Raw genomic sequence first — 9,738 nt, forward strand, 5'->3', positions numbered from 1 at the left:
GGACATGTGTGAGGGAGGGGGACATGTGTGAGGGAGGGGGACATGTGTGAGGGAGGGGACTGTGTGAGGGAGGGGACATGTGTGAGGGAGGGGGACATGTGTGAGGGAGAGGGGACATGTGTGAGGGAGGGGGACATGTGTGAGGGGGGGACATGTGTGAGGGAGGGGGACATGTGTGAGGGAGAGGGACATGTGTGAGGGAGGGGGACATGTGTGAGGGAGAGGGGACATGTGTGTGGGAGAGGGACATGTGTGAGGTAGGGGGACATGTGTGAGGGAGAGGGACATGTGTGAGGGAGAGGGACATGTGTGAGGGAGGGGGACTTGTGTGAGGGAGGGGGACTTGTGTGAGGGAGGGGGACATGTGTGAGGGAGGGGGACATGTGTGAGGGAGAGGGACATGTGTGAGGGAGGGGGACATGTGTGAGGGAGAGGGACATGTGTGAGGGAGGGGGACTTGTGTGAGGGAGGGGGACTTGTGTGAGGGAGGGGGACATGTGTGAGGGAGGGGGACATGTGTGAGGGAGAGGGACATGTGTGAGGGAGGGGGACTTGTGTGAGGGAGGGGGACATGTGTGAGGGAGAGGGACATGAGTGAGGGAGGGGGACTTGTGTGAGGGAGGGGGACATGTGTGAGGGAGAGGGACATGAGTGAGGGAGGGGGACTTGTGTGAGGGAGGGGGACATGTGTGAGGGAGAGGGACATGTGTGAGGGAGAGGGACATGAGTGAGGGAGGGTGGACATGTGTGAGGGAGGGGGACATGTGTGAGGGAGAGGGACATGTGTGAGGGAGAGGGACATGTGTGAGGGAGGGGGACATGTGTGAGGGAGAGGGACATGTGTGAGGGAGAGGGACATGTGTGAGGGAGGGGGACATGTGTGAGGGAGGGGGACTTGTGTGAGGGAGGGGGACATGTGTGAGGGAGAGGGACATGTGTGAGGGAGGGGGACATGTGTGTGGGAGGGTGGACATGTGTGAGGGAGAGGGACATGTGTGAGGGAGGGGGACATGTGTGTGGGAGGGTGGACATGTGAGAGGGAGGGGGACATGTGTGAGGGAGAGGGACATGTGTGAGGGAGAGGGACATGTGTGAGGGAGGGGGGCATGTGTGAGGGAGGGGGACATGTGTGAGGGAGGGGGACATGTGTGAGGGAGGGGGACATGTGTGAAGGAGAGGGACATGTGTGAGGGAGGGTGGACATGTGTGAGGGAGGGGGACATGTGTGAGGGAGAGGGACATGTGTGAGGGAGGGGGACATGTGTGAGGGAGGGGGACATGTGTGAGGGAGGGGGACATGTGTGAGGGAGGGGGACATGTGTGAGGGAGGGGGACATGTGTGAGGGAGGGGGACATGTGTGAGGGAGGGGGACATGTGTGAGGGAGGGGGACATGTGTGAGGGAGGGGGACTTGTGTGAGGGAGGGGGACATGTGTGAGGGAGGGGGACATGTGTGAGGGAGAGGGACATGTGTGAGGGAGGGGGACATGTGTGAGGGGGGGACATGTGTGAGGGAGGGGGACATGTGTGAGGGAGTGGGACATGTGTGAGGGAGGGGGACATGTGTGAGGGAGAGGGACATGTGTGTGGGAGAGGGACATGTGTGAGGGAGGGGGACATGTGTGAGGGAGAGGGACATGTGTGAGGGAGAGGGACATGTGTGAGGGAGGGGGACTTGTGTGAGGGAGGGGGACTTGTGTGAGGGAGGGGGACATGTGTGAGGGAGGGGGACATGTGTGAGGGAGAGGGACATGTGTGAGGGAGGGGGACATGTGTGAGGGAGAGGGACATGTGTGAGGGAGGGGGACTTGTGTGAGGGAGGGGGACTTGTGTGAGGGAGGGGGACATGTGTGAGGGAGGGGGACATGTGTGAGGGAGAGGGACATGTGTGAGGGAGGGGGACATGTGTGAGGGAGAGGGACATGTGTGTGGGAGAGGGACATGTGTGAGGGAGGGGGACATGTGTGAGGGAGAGGGACTTGTGTGAGGGAGGGGGACATGTGTGAGCGAGAGGGACATGTGTGAGGGAGGGGGACTTGTGTGAGGGAGGGGGACATGTGTGAGGGAGAGGGACATGAGTGAGGGAGGGGGACTTGTGTGAGGGAGGGGGACATGTGTAAGGGAGAGGGACATGAGTGAGGGAGGGGGACTTGTGTGAGGGAGGGGGACATGTGTGAGGGAGAGGGACATGTGTGAGGGAGAGGGACATGAGTGAGGGAGGGTGGACATGTGTGAGGGAGGGGGACATGTGTGAGGGAGAGGGACATGTGTGAGGGAGAGGGACATGTGTGAAGGAGGGGGACATGTGTGAGGGAGAGGGACATGTGTGAGGGAGAGGGACATGAGTGAGGGAGGGGGACATGTGTGAGGGAGGTGGGGACATGTGTGAGGGATTGGGACTTGTGTGAGGGAGGGGGACATGTGTGAGGGAGGTGGAGACATGTACTCACCTAGTTATGCTTTCGGGTGTTGAGCTTTAGCTCTTTGGACCTGTCTCCCTCTAACACCATAAAGATGTTAGTTATATTATATTTCACATAGTACATGAGTCAGTCAGACCGGAGATGTGAGGGCGCCGGGTTGTCTGGTCTAGCAATTCAAAAGTCACACCTCAAGAGCGTTTCTCGCAACAGGTCAGGTCGTGTGGACTAAACTTGCTTCCGCTAAGCCGGTAATTGTAGACGTTGGTGGTGTCTTTCTTGTGTCGAGGGAGGGGGACATGTTATTGTGTCGAGGGAGGGAGGGGGGCATGTTATTGTGTCGAGGGAGGGAGGGGGACATGTTATTGTGTCGAGGGAGGGAGGGGGTGACATGTTATTGTGTCGAGGGAGGGGGGCATGTTATTGTGTCGAGGGAGGGGGGCATGTTATTGTGTCGAGGGAGGGGGGCATGTTATTGTGTCGAGGGAGGGAGGGGGTGACATGTTATTGTGTCGAGGGAGGGGGACATGTTATTGTGTCGAGGGAGGGGGGCATGTTATTGTGTCGAGGGACGGGGGCATGTTATTGTGTCGAGGGAGGGGGGCATGTTATTGTGTCGAGGGAGGGAGGGGGACATGTTATTGTGTCAAGGGAGGGGGGCATGTTATTGTGTCGAGAGAGGGAGGGGGACATGTTATTGTGTCGAGGGAGGGAGGGGGACATGTTATTGTGTCGAGGGAGGGGGGACATGTTATTGTGTCGAGGGAGGGAGACATGTTATTGTGTCGAGGGAGGGGGACATGTTATTGTGTCGAGGGAGGGGGACATGTTATTGTGTCGAGGGAGGGGGACATGTTATTGTGTCAAGGGAGGGGGACATGTTATTGTGTCGAGGGAGGGGGTGACATGTTATTGTGTCGAGGGAGGGGGGACATGTTATTGTGTCGAGGGAGGGGGGGACATGTTATTGTGTCGAGGGAGGGGGACATGTTATTGTGTCGAGGGAGGGGGACATGTTATTGTGTCGAGGGAGGGGGACATGTTATTGTGTCGAGGGAGGGGGACATGTTATTGTGTCGAGGGAGGGGGACATGTTATTGTGTCGAGGGAGGGGGGGACATGTTATTGTGTCGAGGGAGGGGGACATGTTATTGTGTCGAGGGAGGGGGACATGTTATTGTGTCGAGGGAGGGGGGACATGTTATTGTGTCGAGGGAGGGGGTGACATGTTATTGTGTCGAGGGAGGGAGACATGTTATTGTGTCGAGGGAGGGAGGGGGTGACATGTTATTGTGTCGAGGGAGGGGGACATGTTATTGTGTCGAGGGAGGGGGGGACATGTTATTGTGTCGAGGGAGGGGGACATGTTATTGTGTCGAGGGAGGGGGACATGTTATTGTGTCGAGGGAGGGGGACATGTTATTGTGTCGAGGGAGGGGGGGACATGTTATTGTGTCGAGGGAGGGGGACATGTTATTGTGTCGAGGGAGGGGGTGACATGTTATTGTGTCGAGGGAGGGGGACATGTTATTGTGTCGAGGGAGGGGGGACATGTTATTGTGTCGAGGGAGGGAGGGGGACATGTTATTGTGTCGAGGGAGGGGGACATGTTATTGTGTTGAGGGAGGGGGGATATGTTATTGTGTCGAGGGAGGGGGTGACATGTTATTGTGTCGAGGGAGGGAGACATGTTATTGTGTCGAGGGAGGGGGGGACATGTTATTGTGTCGAGGGAGGGGGTGACATGTTATTGTGTCGAGGGAGGGGGACATGTTATTGTGTCCTGGGAGGGGGACATGTTATTGTGTCCTGGGAGGGGGACATGTTATTGTGTCGAGGGAGGGGAGGCATGTTATTGTGTCGAGGGAGGGGGACATGTTATTGTGTCGAGGGAGGGGGACATGTTATTGTGTCGAGGGAGGGGGACATGTTATTGTGTCGAGGGAGGGGGACATGTTATTGTGTCGAGGGAGGGGGACATGTTATTGTGTCGAGGGAGGGGGACATGTTATTGTGTCGAGGGAGGGGGACATGTTATTGTGTCCTGGGAGGGGGACATGTTATTGTGTCCTGGGAGGGGGACATGTTATTGTGTCGAGGGAGGGGAGGCATGTTATTGTGTCGAGGGAGGGGGACATGTTATTGTGTCGAGGGAGGGGGACATGTTATTGTGTCGAGGGAGGGGGACATGTTATTGTGTCGAGGGAGGGGGGCATGTTATTGTGTCGAGGGAGGGAGGGGGGCATGTTATTGTGTCGAGGGAGGGGGACATGTTATTGTGTCGAGGGAGGGGGGCATGTTATTGTGTCGAATGAGGGGGACATATTATTGTGTCGAGGGAGGGGGGACATGTTATTGTCTCGAGGGAAGGGGGACATGTTATTGTGTCGAGGGAGGGGGACATGTTATTGTGTCGAGGGAGGGGGGGGGCATGTTATTGTGTCGAGGGAGGGGGACATGTTATTGTGTCGAGGGAGGGGGGGCATGTTATTGTGTCGAGGGAGAGGGACATGTTATTGTGTCGAGGGAGGGAGGGGGACATGTTATTGTGTCGAGGGAGGGGGGCATGTTATTGTGTCGAGGGAGAGGGACATGTTATTGTGTCGAGGGAGGGGGGACATGTTATTGTGTCGAGGGAGGGGGACATGTTATTGTGTCGAGGGAGGGGGGACATGTTATTGTGTCGAGGGAGGGGGGACATGTTATTGTGTCGAGGGAGGGGGGACATGTTATTGTGTCGAGGGAGGGGGGCATGTTATTGTGTCGAGGGAGGGGGGACATGTTATTGTGTCGAGGGAGGGAGGGGGACATGCTATTGTGTCGAGGGAGGGGGACATGTTATTGTTTCGAGGGAGGGAGGGGGACATGTTATTGTGTCGAGGGAGTGGGCACATGTTATTGTGTCGAGGGAGGGGGGACATGTTATTGTGTCGAGGGAGGGGGGCATGTTAATGTGTCGAGGGAGGGGGACATATCATTGTGTCGAGGGAGGGGGGACATGTTATTGTGTCGAGGGAGGGGACATGTCATTGTGTCGAGGGAGGGGACATGTCATTGTGTCGAGGGAGTGAGGGGGGACATGTTATTGTGTCGAGGGAGGGGACATGTCATTGTGTCGAGGGAGGGGACATGTTATTGTGTCGAGGGAGGTGGGACATGTCATTGTGTCGAGGGAGGGGACATGTCATTGTGTCGAGGGAGGGGGACATGTTATTGTTTCGAGGGAGGGAGGGGGACATGTTATTGTGTCGAGGGAGGGGGACATGTTATTGTTTCGAGGGAGGGAGGGGGACATGTTATTGTGTCGAGGGAGGGGGACATGTTATTGTTTCGAGGGAGGGAGGGGGACATGTTATTGTGTCGAGGGAGGGGGACATGTTATTGTGTCGAGGGAGGGGGACATGTCATTGTGTCGAGGGAGGGGACATGTTATTGTGTCGAGGGAGGGGGGCATGTTATTGTGTCGAGGGAGGGGGACATGTTATTGTGTCGAGGGAGGGGACATGTCATTTTGTCGAGGGAGGGGACATGTCATTGTGTCGAGGGAGGGGACATGGTATTGTGTCGAGGGAGGGAGGGGACATGTTATTGTGTCGAGGGAGGGGACATGTCATTGTGTCGAGGGAGGGGACATGTTATTGTGTCGAGGGAGGGGGACATGTTATTGTGTCGAGGGAGGGGACATGTCATTGTGTCGAGGGAGGGGACATGTTATTGTGTCGAGGGAGGGGGACATGTTATTGTGTCGAGGGAGGGGACATGTCATTGTGTCGAGGGAGGGGGACATGTTATTGTGTCGAGGGAGGGGGACATGTTATTGTGTCGAGGGAGGGGGACATATTATTGTGTCGAGGGATGGGGGACATGTTATTGTGTCGAGGGAGGGGGAACATGTTATTGTGTCGAGGGAGGGAGTGGGACATCTTATTGTGTCGAGGGAGGGGGACATGTTATTGTATCAAGGGAGGGGGACATGTTATTGTGTCGAGGGAGGGGGACATGTTATTGTGTCGAGGGAGGGGGACATGTTATTGTGTCGAGGGAGGGGGACATGTTATTGTGTCGAGGGAGGGGGACATATTATTGTGTCGAGGGATGGGGGACATGTTATTGTGTCGAGGGAGGGGGAACATGTTATTGTGTCGAGGGAGGGAGTGGGACATCTTATTGTGTCGAGGGAGGGGGACATGTTATTGTATCAAGGGAGGGGGACATGTTATTGTGTCGAGGGAGGGGGACATGTTATTGTGTCGAGGGAGGGGGACATGTTATTGTGTCGAGGGAGGGAGTGGGACATGTTATTGTGTCGAGGGATGGGGGACATGTTATTGTGTCGAGGGAGGGGGAACATGTTATTGTGTCGAGGGAGGGAGGGGGGACATGTTATTGTATCAAGGGAGGGGGACATGTTATTGTGTCGAGGGAGGGGGACATGTTATTGTGTCGAGGGAGGGGGACATGTTATTGTGTCGAGGGAGGGAGGGGGACATGTTATTGTGTCGAGGGAGGTGGGACATGTTATTGTATCAAGGGAGGGGGACATGTTATTGTATCAAGGGAGGGGGACATGTTATTGTGTCGAGGGAGGGGGACATGTTATTGTGTCGAGGGAGGGGGACATGTTATTGTGTCGAGGGAGGGAGGGGGACATGTTATTGTGTCGAGGGAGGTGGGACATGTTATTGTATCAAGGGAGGGGGACATGTTTTTGTGTCGAGGGAGGGGGACATGTTATTGTTTCGAGGGAGGGAGGGGGACATGTTATTGTGTCGAGGGAGTGGGCACATGTTATTGTGTCGAGGGAGGGGGGACATGTTATTGTGTCGAGGGAGGGGGGCATGTTAATGTGTCGAGGGAGGGGGACATATCATTGTGTCGAGGGAGGGGGGACATGTTATTGTGTCGAGGGAGGGGACATGTCATTGTGTCGAGGGAGGGGACATGTCATTGTGTCGAGGGAGTGAGGGGGGACATGTTATTGTGTCGAGGGAGGGGACATGTCATTGTGTCGAGGGAGGGGACATGTTATTGTGTCGAGGGAGGTGGGACATGTCATTGTGTCGAGGGAGGGGACATGTCATTGTGTTGAGGGAGGGGGACATGTTATTGTTTCGAGGGAGGGAGGGGGACATGTTATTGTGTCGAGGGAGGGGGACATGTTATTGTTTCGAGGGAGGGAGGGGGACATGTTATTGTGTCGAGGGAGGGGGACATGTTATTGTTTCGAGGGAGGGAGGGGGACATGTTATTGTGTCGAGGGAGGGGGACATGTTATTGTGTCGAGGGAGGGGGACATGTCATTGTGTCGAGGGAGGGGACATGTTATTGTGTCGAGGGAGGGGGGCATGTTATTGTGTCGAGGGAGGGGGACATGTTATTGTGTCGAGGGAGGGGACATGTCATTTTGTCGAGGGAGGGGACATGTCATTGTGTCGAGGGAGGGGACATGGTATTGTGTCGAGGGAGGGAGGGGACATGTTATTGTGTCGAGGGAGGGGACATGTCATTGTGTCGAGGGAGGGGACATGTTATTGTGTCGAGGGAGGGGGACATGTTATTGTGTCGAGGGAGGGGACATGTCATTGTGTCGAGGGAGGGGACATGTTATTGTGTCGAGGGAGGGGGACATGTTATTGTGTCGAGGGAGGGGACATGTCATTGTGTCGAGGGAGGGGGACATGTTATTGTGTCGAGGGAGGGGGACATGTTATTGTGTCGAGGGAGGGGGACATATTATTGTGTCGAGGGATGGGGGACATGTTATTGTGTCGAGGGAGGGGGAACATGTTATTGTGTCGAGGGAGGGAGTGGGACATCTTATTGTGTCGAGGGAGGGGGACATGTTATTGTATCAAGGGAGGGGGACATGTTATTGTGTCGAGGGAGGGGGACATGTTATTGTGTCGAGGGAGGGGGACATGTTATTGTGTCGAGGGAGGGGGACATGTTATTGTGTCGAGGGAGGGGGACATATTATTGTGTCGAGGGATGGGGGACATGTTATTGTGTCGAGGGAGGGGGAACATGTTATTGTGTCGAGGGAGGGAGTGGGACATCTTATTGTGTCGAGGGAGGGGGACATGTTATTGTATCAAGGGAGGGGGACATGTTATTGTGTCGAGGGAGGGGGACATGTTATTGTGTCGAGGGAGGGGGACATGTTATTGTGTCGAGGGAGGGAGTGGGACATGTTATTGTGTCGAGGGATGGGGGACATGTTATTGTGTCGAGGGAGGGGGAACATGTTATTGTGTCGAGGGAGGGAGGGGGGACATGTTATTGTATCAAGGGAGGGGGACATGTTATTGTGTCGAGGGAGGGGGACATGTTATTGTGTCGAGGGAGGGGGACATGTTATTGTGTCGAGGGAGGGAGGGGGACATGTTATTGTGTCGAGGGAGGTGGGACATGTTATTGTATCAAGGGAGGGGGACATGTTTTTGTGTCGAGGGAGGGGGACATGTTATTGTGTCGAGGGAGGGGGACATGTTATTGTGTCGAGGGAGGGGGACATGTTATTGTGTCGAGGGAGGGAGTGGGACATCTTATTGTGTCGAGGGAGGGGGACATATTATTGTGTCGAGGGAGGGGTACATGTTATTGTGTCGAGGGAGGGAGGGGGGACATGTTATTGTGTCGAGGGAGGGGGGACATGTTATTGTGTCGAGGGAGAGAGGGGGGGACATGTTATTGTGTCGTGGGAGGGGGACATGTTATTGTGTCGAGGGAGGGAGGGGGACATGTTATTGTGTCGAGGGAGGGGGACATGTTATTGTGTCGAGGGAGGGAGGGGGGACATGTTATTGTGTCGAGGGAGGGGGGACATGTTATTGTGTCGAGGGAGGGGGACATGTTATTGTGTCGAGGGAGGGGGGGACATGTTATTGTGTCGAGGGAGGGGGACATGTTATTGTGTCAAGGGAGGGGGACATGTTATTGTGTCGAGGGAGGGAGGGGGGGACATGTTATTGTGTCGAGGGAGGGGGACATGTTATTGTGTCGAGGGAGGGGGACATGTTATTGTGTCGAGGGAGGGAGGGGGGGACATGTTATTGTGTCGAGGGAGGGGGACATGTTACTGTGTCGAGGGAGGGAGGGGGACATGTTATCGTGTCGAGGGAGGGAGGGGGGACATGTTATTGTGTCGAGGGAGAGAGGGGGGGACATGTTATTGTGTCGTGGGAGGGGGACATGTTATTGTGTCGAGGGAGGGAGGGGGACATGTTATTGTGTCGAGGGAGGGGGGACATGTTATTGTGTCGAGGGAGGGAGGGGGGACATGTTATTGTGTCGAGGGAGGGGGGACATGTTATTGTGT

Source organism: Procambarus clarkii, chromosome 42 (assembly GCF_040958095.1).
Source record: "Procambarus clarkii isolate CNS0578487 chromosome 42, FALCON_Pclarkii_2.0, whole genome shotgun sequence".
In the NCBI taxonomy this organism is placed as follows: domain Eukaryota; kingdom Metazoa; phylum Arthropoda; class Malacostraca; order Decapoda; family Cambaridae; genus Procambarus; species Procambarus clarkii.